At 44.3% G+C, this 19,637-nt stretch overlaps 1 long non-coding RNA gene across 1 annotated transcript; it reads right to left on the bottom strand.

Annotated features, from left to right (window-relative positions):
• Positions 1-241: 241 nt before the first annotated feature.
• LOC116976610 lies at positions 242-16,074 on the bottom strand. The gene is made up of 3 exons (XR_004413000.1): positions 16,039-16,074; positions 6,369-6,370; positions 242-359 (listed from the first exon to the last, which is right to left on the bottom strand). It is a non-coding gene; the product is annotated as an uncharacterized LOC116976610 (long non-coding RNA).
• Between the last annotated feature and the right edge of the window lie 3,563 nt (positions 16,075-19,637).

Below are 19,637 nucleotides of genomic sequence, written 5' to 3'. Positions count from 1 at the left end.
TGGAGGCATAACCCCAGTCCCTCTCCCACCCGTACGCTCCTCGCATCCGTTGCCACCAGCGGCTATTTCACACCATTGTATGAACTTCCACTTCATTAGAATATCTTGTTCATAAGTTCTAGGTGCAAAATTAGGCCATTCGACCCATCGAGTCTACTCCGCCATTCAATCATGGCTGATCTATCTTTTCCTCTCAACCCCTTCTCCCCATAACCCCTGACACCCGTACTAATTCAAGAACCTGTCATTTCCCGCATTTAAAAATATCCATTGACGTCCTCCACAGCCATCTGTGGCAATGAATTCCACAGATTCACCACCCTCTGAATAAATAAATTCCCCATCCTCTTTCTAAAGGTCTAGCTTTCCCTTTCAAACCCATTCCCCTGCCTTCGTCCCATAACCACTGATACCCTTGGGCCTCCTCCAGTGCAGAGTGAGGCCCAGCGTAAATTGGAGGAACAGACCCTCATATTTCACTTGGGTAGTTTACACCCCAGCGGTATGAACATTGAGTTCTCTAACTCCAATTTCAGGTAGTCTTTGCTTTCTCCCACCTTCCCCTCCCCCCTCCCAACTCTCCCACGTCTTCTGTCTCTGCCTCTTCCTTACTTCTCTCCCCCACCCCCCCCCCTGCCCACCCCGACAACAGTCTGAAGAAGGGTCTTGATCCGAAATGTCACCTATTCCTTCTCTCCATGGGTGCTGCCTCACCTGCTGAGATTCTCCAGCATTTTTGTCTACCATTATTAATCAAAATGATTATTTCACGTAACAATTTCACATCATTGTATGAACTTCCAGACCAGTCTTATTTGTTACTTCGCACATCATGTGACTTGGTCATAGTCATTTTTGTCTGTCTGTTAATAATTGGGGTATTTGTATACCCAAGAGAGTCAGCCCATCCATCATTAATTTTGGGTGTTTCAGCACCCTGAGGTCAGAAGATTTTAAACCATTCATATGAATCACTTTGTCCCAGCTATAGTGTTTGAACATTCAAGGTTATCTTGTCATCAACAATGTGCTGCTATTGTTATTTCAATGGAACTTTTTGTCAAGCATCAGAAGAAAATGCCACCTGTCCATATTCTCCAGAGATGCTGCCTGATCCGTTGAATTACTCCAGCATTTTTTGTCTTTTTTTTTGGATCAATGATTGCTTATCCTTGGTGTCAGGGGACTGTGATTTGGCAGATGTTAGAGAAAGCAAAAATAGATATAGCGTGGAAACAGGCCCTTCAGCCCACCTAGTCTGCATTGACCAGTGAACTCACACACACTCGGGCCAAATTACACTTATACAAAGTCAATTAACCTGCAAACCCGTACGTCTTTGTAGTGTGGGAGGAAACTGAAGCTCTCAGAGAAAACCCACGTGGGCACGGGGAGAAAATACAAACTACGTACACACTGCGCCCGTAGTCAGGATCGAACACGGGTCTCCAGTACCGTAAACGTTTAAGGCAGCAACTTTACTGCTGCGCACCGTGCCGTCCACCTATTTGTATCTGTTACTGTAAAGGGCCTGTCCCACGAGCATGCGACTGCATGCGGCAAACGCGACCTAACGTGGTCGCTTGAGCCGTACGGTCTCGTGGGGCCGGTCCCACTTCGATCGCCGGAGCCATTCGGAGCTGGTCCCGACATCGCGCGGGGCTCCGAAAAACTGACACTGTCCAAAAATTCCTTGCGGCAACGGCCTGTTGGCCCGCAGCCGCATTGAGGCCATACGCACCGCCTCGACGGGTGTGTGCAGCGTCTCGACGCCGTACGCACCGTCATAACGCCGTACGTCACGCGTGAACTTCCCGTGGACTTTGCTTGAACTTCACGTCAACTCGTACGGGATCACTCGACCTCCGCGTAGCCCCCGCTTCCGGTTTGGTCGCGCTCGCCACATGCAGTCGCATGCTGGTGGGACAGGCCCTGTACGGGGATCACTCGACCTCCGCGTGGCCCCCACTTCCGGTTTGGTCGCGCTCGCCACATGCAATCGCATGCTCGTGGGACAGGCCCTTTACCGTTTCTCTGTCTCTGTTCAAATCCTCCATCTCAGACCCATTGAGGTCAATGAGGTAGAAATGCACAGAATGCACAAATGATGTCTGATATTCAAGGACATTTGTAGAACTAACAATCAAAGGCAAATTTCCCCTTCACTCTGTTTAGTTGCTGCGCTTCATCTTCCCTGTAGATCTCGTAAGCTGTTTCCCCAGATATCCTCTCTTTTCAATTTGTCAGCTTCACAGTTTATCACAAGGGCACTGGCCTGAATTAAGACTGCAAGCTGCTCGGGTCATGAAACATTTGACCTACGTCAGAAATGTATTCCGTCCAAAAGTGGCAGCTTACTTAAGGCTTCCATTTTAAACCTGACTTTCTTCTGAAAGTGTGGATATGTTCTTCCCTTTCGCTTTTCTATTTACCTTTAAAGCTACTTGTGCTCCCCTCACGACCTGACGGACTGGAGGGAAGATTAATTTTCCTGTCCTTATCTCGAGTCATTCTGCGACCAAAATGTGAGTCCTAACAGCCCTGGTGATGTAGGCGCAGGCATCATCTTTCCACTGTCTTGAATAATGTATATATAATTTATAGGATAAAATGTGTAGGAAGGAACTGCAGATGCTGATTTAAACCAAAGATGGACACAAAAAGCTGGAGAAACTCAGCGGGACAGGCAGCATCTCTGGAGAGAAGGAATAGGTGAATGAGAATTCAGTGAACCTACATGTAGGAAGGATCTCATGAGTTCCCACTATGAAACTCGCCCATCTCTGCTGACCCTAGTATTCAACATGGAATACTGTATTTTTGATAGCAAACAAATGGGCAAGCAGGGAATACAAATTGTTGTGGACAATGTTATGTACAATTCCCCCACTTAAGTTATTGATAACACTTGAAAATGACAAAGGGTTCTCATCCAGTACAGTGAATGTAACAACTAGTATTGGAGGAATCCTTATGAATAGATTAAATGTTCTCTAATTGGGCTGGCAATAATGTGAAGCAGAGCTATTCTTCCACAAAGATTAGCAAGGTGAGATTTGTGCAGTTATTGTGCCTGTTTCAATGCTTCCTCTCTGGATTTAAAAGCAGCTCCATTGATATTCTGCTATCTAATTAGTAGGATCTGAGGTTTTTCAGTCTTGAAATAAAGCTGTATTCTGTCCAATTACTGAACATATCCCCGTAAAAGTACTTTGACTATTAGTCTGATCAAACCACTAATTTATGACACCATAATTGGCTGTTCAAATAATGGAAAATATTATTTTATACATGAAAGTCAAGTACTCTTAGCCTACTATCTCAGAATAAAATCATATATTCATCATATTCTCTTATGACGTGGAAGGGCAAGTTCCTGAATCCCTGCACACTACCACAATCCGACAATTTAAATTTTACCAAGCCATTTTGCCGACAAACCTGTAGTGTGGAGTGTGGGATGAAACCAGAGCACCTGGAGAAAACCCACGCAGGTCACGGGGAGAGCGTGCAAACTCCATACAGAGAGAACCCGCAGTCAGGATCAAACCCAGGTCTCTGGTGCTGTAAGGCAGCAACTCAAATCTGCTCCACCATTCAACCCTGTTATACCTTTTATCCCTGCATCTGTACACTGTGGACAGCCTGGTTGTAATCATGTATAGTCTTTTCACTGACTCTATAGCATGCAACTCAGTAAACGTGAAAATAATAAACTAAACTAAAACTAAACTGAACTAAAGTGTATCAGCGGGACAGGCGGCATCTCTGGAGAGAAGGAACGGGTAAAGTTTCGAGTGGAAACCCTTCTTCAGGCTGCGAATCAAGGGTCTCGACCCGAAACGCCACCCATTCCTTCTCACTAGAGATGCTGCCTGTCCCATTGAGTTACTCCAGCATTTTGTGTCTATGGTGTAAACCAGCATCTGCACTTCCTTCCTACACATGAACATCAAATCTATTGCCTCCTTCCTCTCCTCTATTTTCTGTTGCATGCGATCAACTCTTCCCCCAACGTTCCTACAAGCCACACACAATGGGTTGGGTGTTTACAGTGGCTAATCAACCCACCAGCACATCCTTGGGATGTAGGGTTAACAAGTTAACAAGTTCACAGGTTCACAAGTTATAGGAGTAGAATGAGGCCATTCGGCCCATCGTGTCTACTCCACCATTGAATCATGGCTGATCTCCTAATCCCATTTTCCTGCCTTCTCCTCATAACCCTTGACACCCGTTCTAATCAAGAATTTGTCTATCTCTGCCTTAAATATATCCACTCTTAGCCTCCACATCCCTCTGTGGCAGTGAGTTCCGCAGATTAACTACCCTCTGACTAAAGAAGTTCCTCCTCATCTCCTTTCTAAAAGAGAAATAAACAAGTGGGTGAAATGCATGCATTTGCAGCGGAACACATGCAGAGGTCATGACTGAACCCAAGACACTGGAACTGTGAAGCAGCAGCACTAACTGCTGCACCACTATGCCACCTAGATTAGTTTTACTACAGCATGGAAACAGGCCTATCGAGCCACCAGGCCTATATCGACCGTTGATCACCCGTCTGCACTAGATCTGTGTTATCCCTACATACTAGGGGAAATTTACAGAGGCCAATTGACCTCTGTAAACCCACACGTCTTTGTGACATGGGAGGGAACCGGCGCGCCCGCAGGAAACCCACGAGATCACAGAAAGAACATGGAGACTCCACACAGACAGCATTTGAGGTCAGGATTGAAACCCAGTCCCTGGCATTGTGAGGTCGCAGCTCGATCAGATGCACAACTATTCTGCCCTAAATCTGCACTCATTACTTTCTCTTTATCTACACCATGGTTACTGGTACATGTTTTAGGTCTGTGAATAATGGGATTAATCCAGGCTCATTCTCCACTGGATAACAGCAGGGATATATTGGTTGACGTAATGTCAAATTACATTTGAATTGCTTGTCATGTTGGCATTAACATCAACTCTTCTTATCTTTAGTTGTAGTTCAGTTTAGAGAAACAGCATGGAAGCAGTCCACACCAACCAACGATCACCCATACACTAGTTCTATCCCACTAGTTCAATCCTACACACTAGGGACAATCTACTGAAGCCAATTAATCTACAAACAAACCTGCACATCTTTATGATGTGGGAAAGAAACCCAGAGCACCGAGGGAATAAAAACACGGCATGGGGGGGGGGGGGGGCGTTGTGAGGGAGGGGGAGGGGGAAGGGCAAAGGGGGAACCGGTGTAGGGGGAGGAGGAATTTGTACCATTGTCAGCGCCCTTCAGGGGCGACTATTGCATACCTTGGCAAGGTTTGCAAGCAAAGAAATCCACTGTGACTTGTCACAAGTGGCAATAAAGCATTCATTTAATACCCACGCAGTCACAGGGAGAACATACTGTACAAACTCCATATAGATATCACCGGTAGTCAGGATCAAACTCGGGTGTCTAGCAGTAACTCAATAGCTGTGACACTGTGCCGTACATTGTCCATCAGCCCTTTTCGCTAGCCTGTGTAGACTGATTGCTTCCACACATTGCAATCAATATTCAGAAAAGCAATAGAACGTAGATTTATTTTTAAGTGTGTTATGTGTATGTTATTTGGCAAGGTCGGCATTTATTTCTGATCTCTGCTCAATCCCTAACCTCTTGATGCCTCGATTCCTTAATAAATCATGAGAATAGTTGCCATTGTGAATGAAGAATCGAACAAAGAACTATCAAAGGTTTTTGAGTTAACAAGACCTAGTTTTGACTCACCGGCTCAACATTTATTTTTCCATATCAGAGGAAATGTCGGCACAGCAAACACAGCGAAGATTCAGGAAGTATTTAACAAGGTTCTGTTGAAAACAAGGCTTCAGGGACCACATTTTGGGCTCAAGTTGTAAAGGGGAAGCAATTCACACAGATTACCTTAGGTTTGGGTTGTAACCTGCATTTCATTGTAAAAAATACCTAAAGAATATAACAATATTGCATCCTTTAGAGCAGCAATATTATGAAGTGTGTTACAGCAAATGATGCACCTGTGGAAATCTGTCAGCCGCTATTGTGTTTCCACACTTTACAATCAATTTATACAAAGCAATATTTATTTTTAAGTATGTTTACTCGTCAAGATACATGGATATTTTTTGGCATGGCCAGCACTTATTTTTCATCCCCGTTCAATCAAGCGTTTCCAGACCAGGGGCGACACGGTGCCTCACAGCACCAGAGACCCAGGTTTGATCCTTATTACAGGTGCTGTCTCTGTGGAGTTTGTATGTTCTCCCTGTGACCGTGTGGGTTTTCTCTGGGTGCTCCACTTTCCTCCCCCATTGCAAAGACGTGCAGGGTTTGTGGGTTAAATGACTTCTGTAAATTGTGCCTAGCGTGTGGGACATAGAACTAATGTGAGGGTGATCGATGGTCGCCATAGACGCGTTACTGATGGGCCTGTTTCCACGCAGTATCTATAAACTCTAAACTTTAAACTATTCCAGAAGGCAGTCATAAGTCTATTTATCATACTTTTAACAACTTCCAGACATTCTGACATGTTTTACAGTTAGTGAAATATCATTGATTTGCAGTGACTAATTTATACATAGCAAACTCACACAAGCATCAATAAATTAATGAGAAATTTACTTCCTTCAGTGTTCTAGTTCAGGAATAATTATTGGCCAGGGTATCCAAGGTTTACAGCTCTTCTGTAAACATATTCTCACTATATTTTTTTTTCAAATACCTGAGAGGTTAATCATGTTCATAGGTTCATAAATGGTAGGAGCAGAATTAGGCCATCATGTCCACTCGACCACTCACTCAATCATGACTAATCTATCTCTCCTTCTTAACCCCATTCCCCTGCCTTCTCCCCATAACCCTTGACATCCATACTAATCAAGAATCTATCTATCTCTGTCTTAAAAATATCCATTGACTTGGCATGTTCTTCTGTGGCAATTAATTCCACAGATTCACGACCCTCTGATTAAAGAAATGCTTCCTCATCTCCTTCCTTAAGGAACATCCTTTAATTCTGAAGCTATGGTTGTAGACTCTCCCACTAGTGGAAACATCCTCTCCACATTCACTCTATCCAGGTCTTACACTAGTCATCACCTTATCCAAATGTTCACACCACTGACTGTGCAGCCCTTCCTCAGCATTGCATTCACTGAGATCTTGAGCTGAAGTCACAGGAGTGAGAATTAAGGCTACAATATTTTGCTTCAGTGCTATTGACCGAGCGATAGTTGATAATTGGCCAGAGTTTCACCGTTGGTCAGTAGCACAAAATTCACTGAGTGGTTATAGCGCTGTTAACAGAATGAATTTCAGATGCAGAGTTCAAGGTGTTGACTTGATTATGTAATGCTTTTTAGCTCTGCCAACTCAAAATGAATTTCCAAGCAAATCCGTTCTATTGGTATTGCGTGCAGAGCGGCACGGTGGGGCAGCGGTAGAGCTGCTGCCTTACAGTGCCTGCAACGCCTGCTTCGATCCTGACTACGGGTGCTGTCTGTACGGAGTTTTACGTTCTTCCCGTGACCAGCATGGGTTTTCTCCGAGATATTTGGTTTCTTCCCACACTCCAAAAACGTATAGGTTTTGTAGATTAATTGGATTGGTACAAATTGTAAATTGTCCCTAGTGTGTGTAGGATAATGCGGGGATCGCTGGTCGGCGCGGACCACTTCAGTGGGCTGAAGGGCCAGTTTCCGCGTTCTCTAAACTAAATAAAACTAAGCTTTGATGGATAAATAAGGGAGATTCCTTCATTACTATAACTACGTTGTAAAAAAATGAGCAGGACCCATAATTAAAATCTCATCTGAAGTGATGCACTTTTGATTGAGTCTTCAATAGTACACTGCGATACTGAAATCACAGCCCAAGACAATTATGCATCTAGCACCTGTAAAAAAATGATCAACCTATTAATAATATATTAGAATGTAATATCAGCAGGGACTCTACCTGTAAAATCCAGCTTCATATCATCACACTTAGACAACAACTTGTTCCGATAGGAATTCCAGGGCTCATAGTATAAACTTTAATTAAACCTACCATCAGCATTGTGGCCCAGCAGTTCAATGTTTCAAAAGCATTCATTGCAATCTAGTTAAATATACGTTTCTCTGCAATGAGTTGGCAGACCATGGGAACTTACCAAACATTCCTAAAAAGAGCTTTGTATCATCGCTTTCCACCTGAAAATCGAACAAAGTGGGGTAAAGGTGTATGAAGGAGCTGCAGAGGCTGGTCTACACCGAGGATAGGCACACGCGGCTGGAATAGCTCAGTGGGACAGGCAGTATCTCCGGAGAGAAAAACTGCAGGAAAAACTCAGCGGGACCGGCAGCATCTCTGGAGAGAAAGAAGGGGTAAAGGTTTGGGTTGGCTGAAAAAGGGTCTTGACCCAAAATGTCACCCATTCCTTCGCGGCAGAGGTGCTTTCAGTTCCGCTGAGTCACTCCAGAATTTTGTGTCTGTCTAAGAGGTCTAAAATCCTGTTTCTCTTCAGTCCAATCCCGGTTTGCATTTGGAAAGTTGGATATTAGACTGGGGTTTGGTCGTACAATTTAATTCAGCACGCTTGTGTAAATCGAAGGCTTTGAGTATTACATCTGAGCAAGTCATCTGTGCAGGGTGGGCCATAGCATCCTGTACCGGGATCCTGGGGGTGGCACAGTGGCACAATGGTAGAGTTGCTGCCTTACAGTGCCAGAGACCAGGGTTCGATCCTGACTACGGGTACTGTCTGTATGGAGGTTGTACGTTCTACCCGTGATTTCTCCAGTTGCTCTGGTTTCCTCCCACAGTCCACAATTATAAATTGTCCCTAGTGTGTGTAGGTTAGTGTTAGTGCACGAGGTGATCGTTGGTTGACGCGGACTCGGTGGGCCAAAGGGCCTGTTTCCACGCTGTATCTCTAAAGCCTAAAGTCTAAGTGGTTACAACACGAGAGAGTGAGATGCACGGTGTGTACAGAAGGGCTATGACACCTGCAGCGCAGAGCTACCACCTCACAGTGGCAGAGATCTGGTTTCAAACCTAACCTTGGTCCTCAGTGTGTGGAGTCTGCATGTTCTATCTTGGATGACAATGGTTTATTCTAGGTACGCCAATTTCCTCCCCTAATCCAAAAACATGTGGGTGGGTAAATTGGCCACTCCAAGTCTCCCCTCAAGGGTGAGGCGAGGGTGTGGGGAAAGTACATGGATAGGATAGGTTTAGTGTCATAGTGTGATACAGTGTGGAGACAACCCTTTGGCACAACTTGCCCACACCGGCCAACATGTCCCGGCTACACTAGTCCCACCTGCCAGCAAATGGGATATTTGCCTTCTCCATCTCCATCTCCAAGTCTTGTCATGAAAAGTCCCAGTGTCTTTCAAGAGAGTCGAGAGTCAAGAGTGTTTTATTGTCATATGTCCTCAATACAAGAGTGAAATTCTTACTTGCAGCAGCACAACAGAATATGTAAACATAGTACACTGTAAACAATATAATAAATGAGAGAGGAAAAAATTCAGTGTGTTTAGTTTAGTTTAGTGATACAGCTCCGAAACATGCCCTTCGGCCTATCGAGCCTGCCCCGACCAGCGATCCCCGCAAACTAGCACTATCCTACACACTAGGGGCAATTTACAATATTACCATGGCCAGTTAACCTACAAACTTGTACGTCTTTGGAATGTGGGAATAAAGAGGAGATCCCAGAGAAAACCCACGCAGGTCACGGTGAGAACGTGCAAACTCCGTACAGACAGCACACGTAGTTAGGATCGAACCCAGGTCTCTGGCACTGTAAGGCAGCAGTTCTACTGCTGCGCCACCATGCTGCCCATGTCTTACTCGGTCTCATTCTTCACTGTTTACGATGCGACACGATATGGTACGATAGAAGATTATTTATCCCAGGAGGGAAATTGAACTGCCAACAGTCTTAAAAACACAAAATACACGAAACACAAAATAGATGAAACATGAAATTAAAATGACGAGTGGAAAGGCGGGGGGGGGGAGGGGGAGGAGGGGAAAATAGAATTCAGTCTCAGTCTACCCCATGACAGAAGGGGGAGGAGTTGTACAGATGGATAGCCACAGGGAAGAAGGATCTCCTGTGGCGTTCTGTACTGCATCTTGGTGGAACCAGTCTGTTGCTGAAGGTGCTCCTCCGGTTGACCAATGTGTGTCATGGAGGGGGTGAACTGTATTGTCCAGGATGCTCCGCAGTTTGAGGAGCATCCTCCCCTCCAAGACCACCTCCCATGAATCCAACTCCAACTCCAACTCCGCCCCCAGGACGGAGCCAGTCTTCTTGATGAGTTTGTTGATCCTATTGGCATCTGCGGCCTTCGCCCTGCTGCCCCAGCACACGGCAGTGAAGAAGATGGCACTGGCTACCACTGATTTGTAGAACATCTGCAGCATCTTACGGCAGATGTTGAATGAGCGGAGCCTTCTTAAAAAGAACAGCCGGCTCTGTTCCTTCTTGTACAGGCCCTCAACGTTCCTGGACCAGTCCAGTTTACTGTCCAGGTACACTCCGAGGTATTTGTACTCCTTAGTAAACTGCACACCACACCATTGATGGAGACAGGGGACAGGGGTGGTCCTCTCCTCCTAAAGTCCACCACTAACTCCTTAGTCTTGTCGGTGTTGAGCTGCAGGTAATTCAGCCCACACCACTCAACAAAGCCGTTGACCACACCTCCGTATTCAGTTTCCCTCCCTTCACTGATGCAGCCCACAAGGTGCAGAGTCATCTGAAGACATCTGCAGGTGGCAGGAGGCGGAGTTATATCTGAAGTCCAAGGTGTTTCACGGGCCCCTTTGATGTGTGGAATGGCTGCCTGCACCTGCAATGCAGTCTGCACTTTAGAAATGTCAGGCTCGCTTTAAACTCTTCAAGCTGACTCCATCTGGCCACTGCTCAATATTGATAGACTGCTGAAGCATCTAGCCCATTTGAAATTAGTTTTTTGTTGGCTGAACATTAAAATCATTGCAGTTAGCAGGAAGAGTGTACTTGCATCAACGGAACAGCAAAGATTGACGCACTCCTCAATCTAGACGAGCACTTGAATCAGAGTCGGTGCAGAATCAAAGAGTAAGTGCTAATAAATGAGATTAATATTGATGGATGATAGACATGGTGGGCCATTTTTCAATCTCTTTAAAATCATTGGAGCATAGAACACAGAACAGTACAACACAGCAACAGGCCTTTTGAAACATAATTGTCTGTGCCAAACATGACGCCAAGATACACTAATCTCATCTGCCGGCACATAGAGTCATACAGCGTGTATACAGGCTCTTCAGCCCCACACCGGCCAGCATGTCCCATCAACACCAGCCCCATCTGCCTCTGTTTCACCCATGTCCCTCTAAACCTGACCTATCCATGTACATAGAAACATAGAAACATAGAAAGTAGGTGCGAGAGTAGACCACCAGGTCCGTCGAGCCCGCACCGCCATTCGCTCATGGCTGAACACTAAACAGACACACTTACCCACAAACAGTAGACACAAGACACAGAACACAAGACACTACCCTCCCCTTTATACCGCTATCACCCCTCTCCACCCCAAGAACCTCGCGATCTCCTGGGGGAGGCAAAAAACCGGATAAAAACCCAGGTCCAATTCGGGAAAAAAATCCGGGAAATTCCTCTCCAACCCCAATCCAGGCGATCGACACTTGTCCAGGAGATCACTCAGGTCTTACTATACTAACCATACCTAGGTCCATATCCCTGCCCTCTCCCCGTAGCCCCTTATCCCCTTGGCAGCTAAAAAAACATCTATTTTAGTCTTAAATATATTTAAAGTTTCTGCTTCCACTGCTCCCTGGGGCAGTGAATTCCATAAATTAACCACCCTCTGGGTGAAGAAGTTCTTCCTCATCTCAGTTTTAAAAGAGCCCCCCCTTATTCTGCAACTATGTCCCCTAGTTCTAGTTTCCCCGATCATTGGGAACATCCTCGGTGCATCCACCCGATCAAGGCCCCTCACGATCTTATATGTTTCAATGAGATCGCCTCTCATTCTTCTAAACTCCAAAGAGTAGAGTTCCAGCCTACTTAACCTTTCCTCATATGTCAATCCCCTCATTGCAGGAATTAATCTTGTAAACCTTCGCTGCACTGCCTCCAGGGCTAGTACATCCTTTCTTAAGTATGGACCCCAGAACTGTACACAGTATTCCAAATGTGGTCTCACTAATACTGTGTACAGCTGCAGCAAGACCTCCGTGTTTTTATACTCAATCCCCCTAGCAATAAAGGCCAAAACTCCATTGGCCTTCCTGATTGCTTGCTGCACCTGCATACTAACTTTTAGTGATTCATGTACTAATACCCCTAGATCCCTTTGCGTTGCATTACAACGCAGCTCCTCCTCATTTAGAAAATAACTTGCCCTATCATTTTTTTTCCCAAAGTGAATGACTTCACATTTATTAGTATTAAATTTCATCTGCCAAGTTGTTGCCCACTCACCTAGCTTATCTATATCCTTTTGCAGACTCTTCCTATCCTCCTCATCCCCTACTTTTCCTCCCATTTTTGTATCGTCCGCAAATTTTGATATATTACACTTGGTTCCCTCCTCCAAATCATTTATATAAATTGTGAACAACTGGGGTCCCAGCACCGACCCTTGCGGAACCCCGCTAGTTACCGGTTGCCATCCCGAGTATGAACCATTTATCCCCACTCTCTGCTTCCTATTTGTTAGCCAATCCTCTACCCATGCTAATATATTACCCCCAATCCCATAATTTTTTATTTTTAGCAATAGTCTCTTATGTGGCACCTTGTCAAAAGCCTTTTGGAAGTCCAAGTATACCACATCCACCGGTTCCCCTTTATCCACCCGGGTTGTTACTTCCTCAAAGAATTCGAGCAGATTCGTTAAACAGGACTTCCCCTTCACAAAACCATGCTGGTTCTGTCCGATGAAGTCATGTTTATCCAAGTGCCCCGTTAGTGTTTCTTTAATAATTGTCTCTAACATTTTACCCACCACCGATGTTAGACTAACCGGTCTATAGTTACCCGCCTTCTGTTTACTTCCTTTTTTAAATATAGGTGTTACATTGGCCATTTTCCAATCCACTGGGACCGTTCCTGCCTCCAGGGAGTTTTGGAAAATTATCACCAATGCATCCACAATCCCCACCGCTATCTCCCTCAAGACCCTTGGATGTAATCCATCAGGCCCAGGGGATTTATCCTCCTTCAGTCTCATTAATTTCCCTAATACCACCTCCTTGGTGATCTTAATAGTATTTAGCTCCTCCATTCCTACCGCCCCCTGTTTATCCAGCGTTGGAATATTTTTTGTGTCTTCTATGGTGAAGACTGATACAAAATACTCGTTTAATGCCTTTGCCATTTCCATGTTCCCCACCAACAACTCTCCAGTCTCACCCTCCAATGGACCAACGTTCACCTTAGCCACCCTTTTTCTTTTTATATAGCTATAAAAACTCTTACTATTAGTTTTTATGTTGTTCGCTAAATTCCTTTCATAGTCTATTTTCCCCGTCTTAATTAATCTCTTAGTTATTTTTTGCTGACCTTTAAATGCTTCCCAATCCTCTACCCTCCCACTATCTCTGGCTACCTTATATGCCCTTGCCTTCAGCCGAATACTATCCTTTATAGTTTTACTGAGCCATGGCTGACTGTTCTTACCCTTACCCCTTTTTTTCTTCATAGGAATAAATTTTTCTTGAAGGTTATACAGTATACCCTTAAACGTACACCACTGCTCATGTACCGTCTTATTCTTGAGTCTGCTATCCCAGTCAACTTTGATCAGCTCAGTCCTCATACCTTCATAATCCCCCTTATTTAGACTAAGCACCCTAGCCTGAGTTTCAACCTGCTCCCCTTCTATTTGAATATGGAATTCGACCATATTGTGGTCACTTGTTCCCAACGAGTCCCTAACTATGACATTTTTAATTAATCCTGCTTCATTACACAGGACCAGATCCAAGATTGCCTCCCCCCTTGTCGGTTCGGTGACATACTGTTCTAGGAACCCGTCTCTAATACATTCTATAAACTCTTCCTCTAGTCTACCCTGCCCAGTTTGGTTTGCCCAATTAATATGAAAATTGAAGTCCCCCATGATTACAGCAGTTCCCTTTTTACATGCGTCAACTATTTGCAGATTTATGTTCTGACTAACAGCGTCACAGCTATTTGGAGGTCTATAAATTACACCCACTAGTGTTTTTTTCCCCTTATTATTCTCTATCTGTACCCAAGCTGTTTCACTATCCTGATCCTTCAACGCAATATCCTTCCTCTCTATTGCCGTTATTCCCTCCCTTATTAAAAGGGCCACCCCTCCTCCCTTTCTTTCCTGTCTATCTTTCCTAATTGTCGAGTACCCCTCTATATTTAACTCCCAGTCCTGATCTCCTTGCAGCCATGTCTCCGTAATGGCCACGATATCATAACTATATATACTTAATTGCACCGTTAATTCATTTATCTTATTACGAATACTCCGTGCATTTAGATAAAGCACTTTCAGATGATTTTTACTACCCTTCCTTTCCGTTTTTGCCCCTTTTACATCTAGATCTTTATCTTCACAAATTCTGTCTCCTGTCACATTTTGAATTTCCGCTTCCCCACTGATACCCTGCTCTATTTCCTCTACCCCTGCCGTTATTACCCCCCTTGATACCTCCCCCCCGCTACTTGTACCTGTCTAAATGTTTCTTAACGATCCTTATCTTTCCATTCCCTGCACATCCACGTGCCTATCTAAAAGTCTTTTATAAGACTCATTACAAGAACAAAATACACCATGTGGTCATTTATTTAATCGGCATGAAAGCTTACATATTGTCTGCCTCATTTCTTCCATTACAATTGATTACACTTCAAATTGACTTAATGGTGCATTTCGCTATTCTGAGCCACGTGAATTAATATGTAAGTGCAAGGCCTTCCTCTCATCCTTGATTTTTGTCCATTGTATAATTATCTTTGCACATTTGACATTCTGCACTCTCCAATCCAAATCACTCTACTACATTAGGAGATAGTGGATAGAGAAACAAAGATCATCATTTTAAATTTAAGCAAATAATCACCAGAAGTGCTGCTTTATTTTAATTGACTATTTGTATATGTCATTTCAACATATGCCTGCAGTATAATTTAGAATAACACATTCTACCCAAAGTGAAGGTCAAATCACTGAGCGTTGGCTTGTATTTCACTCCAAGCTGCACTTATCTGGAAAGTGCTTTTCTTTTCATGTTCATAAGCTTCATGAGTAGATTTAGGCCATTCGGCCCATCACATCTACTCCATCGTTCAATCATGGCTGAATTATCTTTCCCTCCAAAGCCCATTCTCCTGTCTTTTTCCCATAACCCCTGACACCCATACTATTCAAAAACCTGTTCAAGAAGGAACTGCAGATGCTGGAAAATCGAAGGTACACAAAAATGCTGGAGAAACTCAGCGGGTGCAGCAGCATCTATGGAGCGAAGGAAATAGGCAACGTTTCGGGCCGAAACCCTTCTTCAGACTGATAGGGGGTGGCAGAGAGAAGGAACTATTCAAAAACCTGTCTATTTCCGCCTTTAAAAATATCCACTGATGGCCTCCACATCCGTCTATGGCAATGAATTCCACAGACTTACCACCCTCCGACTGAAGAAATTCATCCTACAGTTATAGTTTACAGTTACAGTTTATTGTCACGTGTACCAAGGTACAGTGAAAAGCTTTTGTTGCGTGCCTACTAGTCAGCGGAAAGACAATACATGGTTACAATCAAGCCATTTATTGTGTATAGATACATGAATAGGAGAAAACTTTAATGCAAGGTGAAGCCAGTAAAGATAATTCAAAGGTCACCAACAGGTAGATTCAAGACTACTTTCTAATTGTGGTAGGATAATTAGGTTGTCTGATAACAGCAGGGAAGTAACTGTCCATGAATCTGGAGGTGTGCGCTTCCTCATCTCCTTTCTAAAGGTACGTTCTTTTATTCTGAGGCTATGGCCGCTGGTCGTAGACTCACCGACAAGTGGAAACATCCTCTCCACATTCTGAAGAAGGGTCTCGACACGGAAACGTCTCAGATCTGGGTCTCTGCGCATCCCTCTGCAATTGGATCCTCGACTTCCTCATCCACACACCACAGCCTGTCCGTATTGGTGGAAATGTTTAAATCCTCGTTAACAATCAGCACGGGAGCACCTCAAGGCTGCGTGCTCAGCCCCCTGCTGTACTCACTCTATACTCATGACTGCGTAGCTGGACACAGTGCGAACTCCATCATCAAGTTCGGCGACGACACCACTGTTGTGGGACGAATCACTGATGGTGATGAGTCAGAGAATAGAAGTGAGATTGACCGATTGACCAAATGGTGCCAGCACAATAACCTGGCTCTCAACACCAGCAAAACCAAGGAACTGATTGTGGACATTGGAAGGGGTAGGATAGGGACCCAAAATCCCGTTATATCAACGGGACGATGGTGGAAAGGGTCAAGAACTTCAAATTCCTGGGCGTGCATTTTTCCGAAGATCTTTCCTGGTCCCAGCACACTGATGCAATTATAAAGAAAGCACATCATCGCCTCTAGTTCCTGAGAAGATTACGGAGAGTCGGTATGTCAAGGAGGACTCTCTCGACTTCTACAGGTGCACAGTAGAGAGCATGCTGACCGGTTGCATCGTGGCTTGGTTTGGTGACTTGAACGTCCAGGAGCGGAAAAGAATGCAGAAAGTTATGACCAGTGCCCTGTCCATCATCGGCACTGACCTCCACACCATCGACGGGATCTATCGCAGTGGTTGCCGAAAAACGTCTGCCAACATCATCAAAGACCCACACCATCCTGGCCACACACTCATATCCCGGTTGCCACCGAGAAGAAGGTACAGGAGCTTGAAATTTGGAACATCCAGGTTCAGGAACAGCTACTTCCCCACAGCTATCAGGCTGTTAAACACGCCATCAAACTCTGAACAATAACAGCACTTTATCTGTTTATTTATTGTGTATATATATGATCTATGGTATATAGGCACACTGAACTTTTATCTCCTGCCCTGTATTATGTTTACATATTCTGTTGTGCTGCAGCAAGCAAGAATTTCATTGTCCTATCTGGGACACATGACAGTAAAACTCTCTTGACTTGACTTGACTTGAATTCCATTTCTCCATAGATGCTGTCTCACTCGCTGAGTTACTCCAGCATTTTGTACCTACCCTCTCTACATTCACTCTATCCAGGCCTTTCACTAATCTGTAAGTTTCAATGAGGTTCCCTCCACATTCTTCCAAACCACAGCAAGTAGAGGCCCAGAGCCTTCAAACGCTCATCATATGCTAACCCAGTCAATCCTGGGATCATTCTCGTAAACCTCCTTTGGACCCTCTCCAATGCCAACACATCCTTCCTCAGACATGGGGCTTTCATTTTGCTCAAGCACGGCAAAAAAAAAAAGGTTTTCATAGTAACAATGGAAAGTTTATAACTAGGACACATGAATTTAAAAGTTTTTCTTTAAGAAATAGTAGGCAATTTATTTAGAACTCAGCAAAGATGAGTTGGGATGAAAGGCTTGTTTCTATTCTCTATAGCTTTGCGACTCTAAGAACTGATTCTTTTGACTTCCACAAAACTGAACATGCAGAAGCGGGAATAGCCATAGGGGACTGGTAGCAAAGTGGACAACTTCTGGGGCCAGCAATAATTTTGCAGAATGGCAGAAAAAAGCTAAGGGAAACGGAATAATAACTGCCTCTAATTCTGATGTTTTTCAAGTTAGTACTAGTAACGAGAAACACATTCCGTTCCTGCGAAAGGTCTTTACTGATATGTTCATTGCATTTATTTTAGCTGTTACGTCCATTTGTGTCATTTCATGAAGAAGAAAATGACTTTGTAAAATTCGAAGAAAATCACCATGTATCTGTGGTTTGAAATGTTCCCACCGCTGCTGTGCATCACTCTCATTGCCAACAGCGAGCGTAGGTCAGCATATTTCTGAACATATCCGTGATTATGTTTGGGTCTGCTTTCAAAAATGATATGTTTCCATTGGGGAGAGTGGGAAGGGTGATAAGGCAAAGACGCACATTGAGATAAGAGTGTGCAGGGAGAGGAGCGGATCAGAGCGACCATGAGGTGGGGCCTGAAGAGAGGATGATCCCAAGGGGCAGGCTCCCATTATGCAGGTGAACCCGCGCTATGGAGTTGGGGTTGTGTTCCGAGAAGATTTACGAGAATGTTGCCAGGACTCGAGGGCCTGAGCTATAGGGAGAGGTTGAGCAGGATAGCTTACCGAATAGTGAAAGGCTTGCATAGAGTGAATGTGGAGAGGATGTTTCTACTAGAGGGACTTGATGTCTTAGCCTCAGAATTAAAGGACGTTCCCTTTAGGCAGGAGATGAGGAGGAATTTTTTTGACAGAGAGAGGGTGGTGAATCTGTGGAATTCTTTGCTGTGGTGGCCGTTAATAGATTCTTCTTCTATCGAGTCCACATCACCAGATTAGAATTTGTCCAGCCAGAACTGAACACACTTCTCGGCATCTGCATACAATGGTGTCTGTCTTGTGCTTCTTGTGCTTCTTGTGCATGGTGGTGGAAAGATTGGTGAAAACAAGGCTGCGACGTGAACGCTCCTTCCTTGACCCCTTCTTAAGGCTGAGATTGATAGATTCTTGATTAGTATGAGTGTCAGGGGTTATGGGGAGAAGGCAGGAGAATGGGGTTAGGAGAGATAGATCAGCTATGATTGAATGGGGGAGTAGACTTAATGAACTGAATGGCTTAATGCTGCTCCCATCAGTATGACCTTATGACATTATGAGAATAGGACTATTCCTTAGAGTGCAGGTGGATGAGGGGTGATTTTATAGGGGTGTACAATTGCATGAGAGGAATAGATTGGGGAAACGCACAGAGTCTCTTGTCCAGATTAGGGGAACCTAGAGTGCATTTTCAGATGGAGCGATGGAAGCAGCGGCCTGCAGTTACTGCAATCAGATGTTGCAATGGGCAGAACATTGGTCCATCCTGGACAGACTCAAATGGACCAAGGGTCCTCCTCTTCCTTAATTTTCCCGTGACCTTCGGAAAAATAGAAATATGTTGCTACGGATTAGTTGGAGGAACATGCTGGAAAGAATAAGATTAGCAAATGTCCCCACATGGGGAAGTTTATTGCCAGGTCCATCTCCAATTGAAATTAGTATTTCAAGGTTTGATTTGGTAGGTTGAGAGACTGGACTGGGAGAATTGTAAAGATTTGCTGTTACCGATTGTGGGGAAAGTGAAGTTAAGAATAAAATGAGCCTGGAATGTTATTGAATTAGTATTATTTTTCACATAATTTGCCGCATGCCAATGAAAAGATTTTTAAAAACGTGTCATTAAAATCCACATTGTTCTACTTTAGAATATATATTTATGGCAGAGTAGCAGGTCGTTCACCACAACTGAATTGTGTTTCTGACGAATCTCCCAGAAAGTAGGTAGTCTGTATCCTGTATCATACCCGATACATAATCCTGTATCATATCCTTACTTTCATTTCACATTCATGTATTCACCTTA

This window comes from Amblyraja radiata, chromosome 9 (assembly GCF_010909765.2).
Source record: "Amblyraja radiata isolate CabotCenter1 chromosome 9, sAmbRad1.1.pri, whole genome shotgun sequence".
Classification (NCBI taxonomy): domain Eukaryota; kingdom Metazoa; phylum Chordata; class Chondrichthyes; order Rajiformes; family Rajidae; genus Amblyraja; species Amblyraja radiata.
Note: the sequence above shows the minus strand (reverse complement) of the source record. Positions and strands in the feature narration are given on the sequence as shown.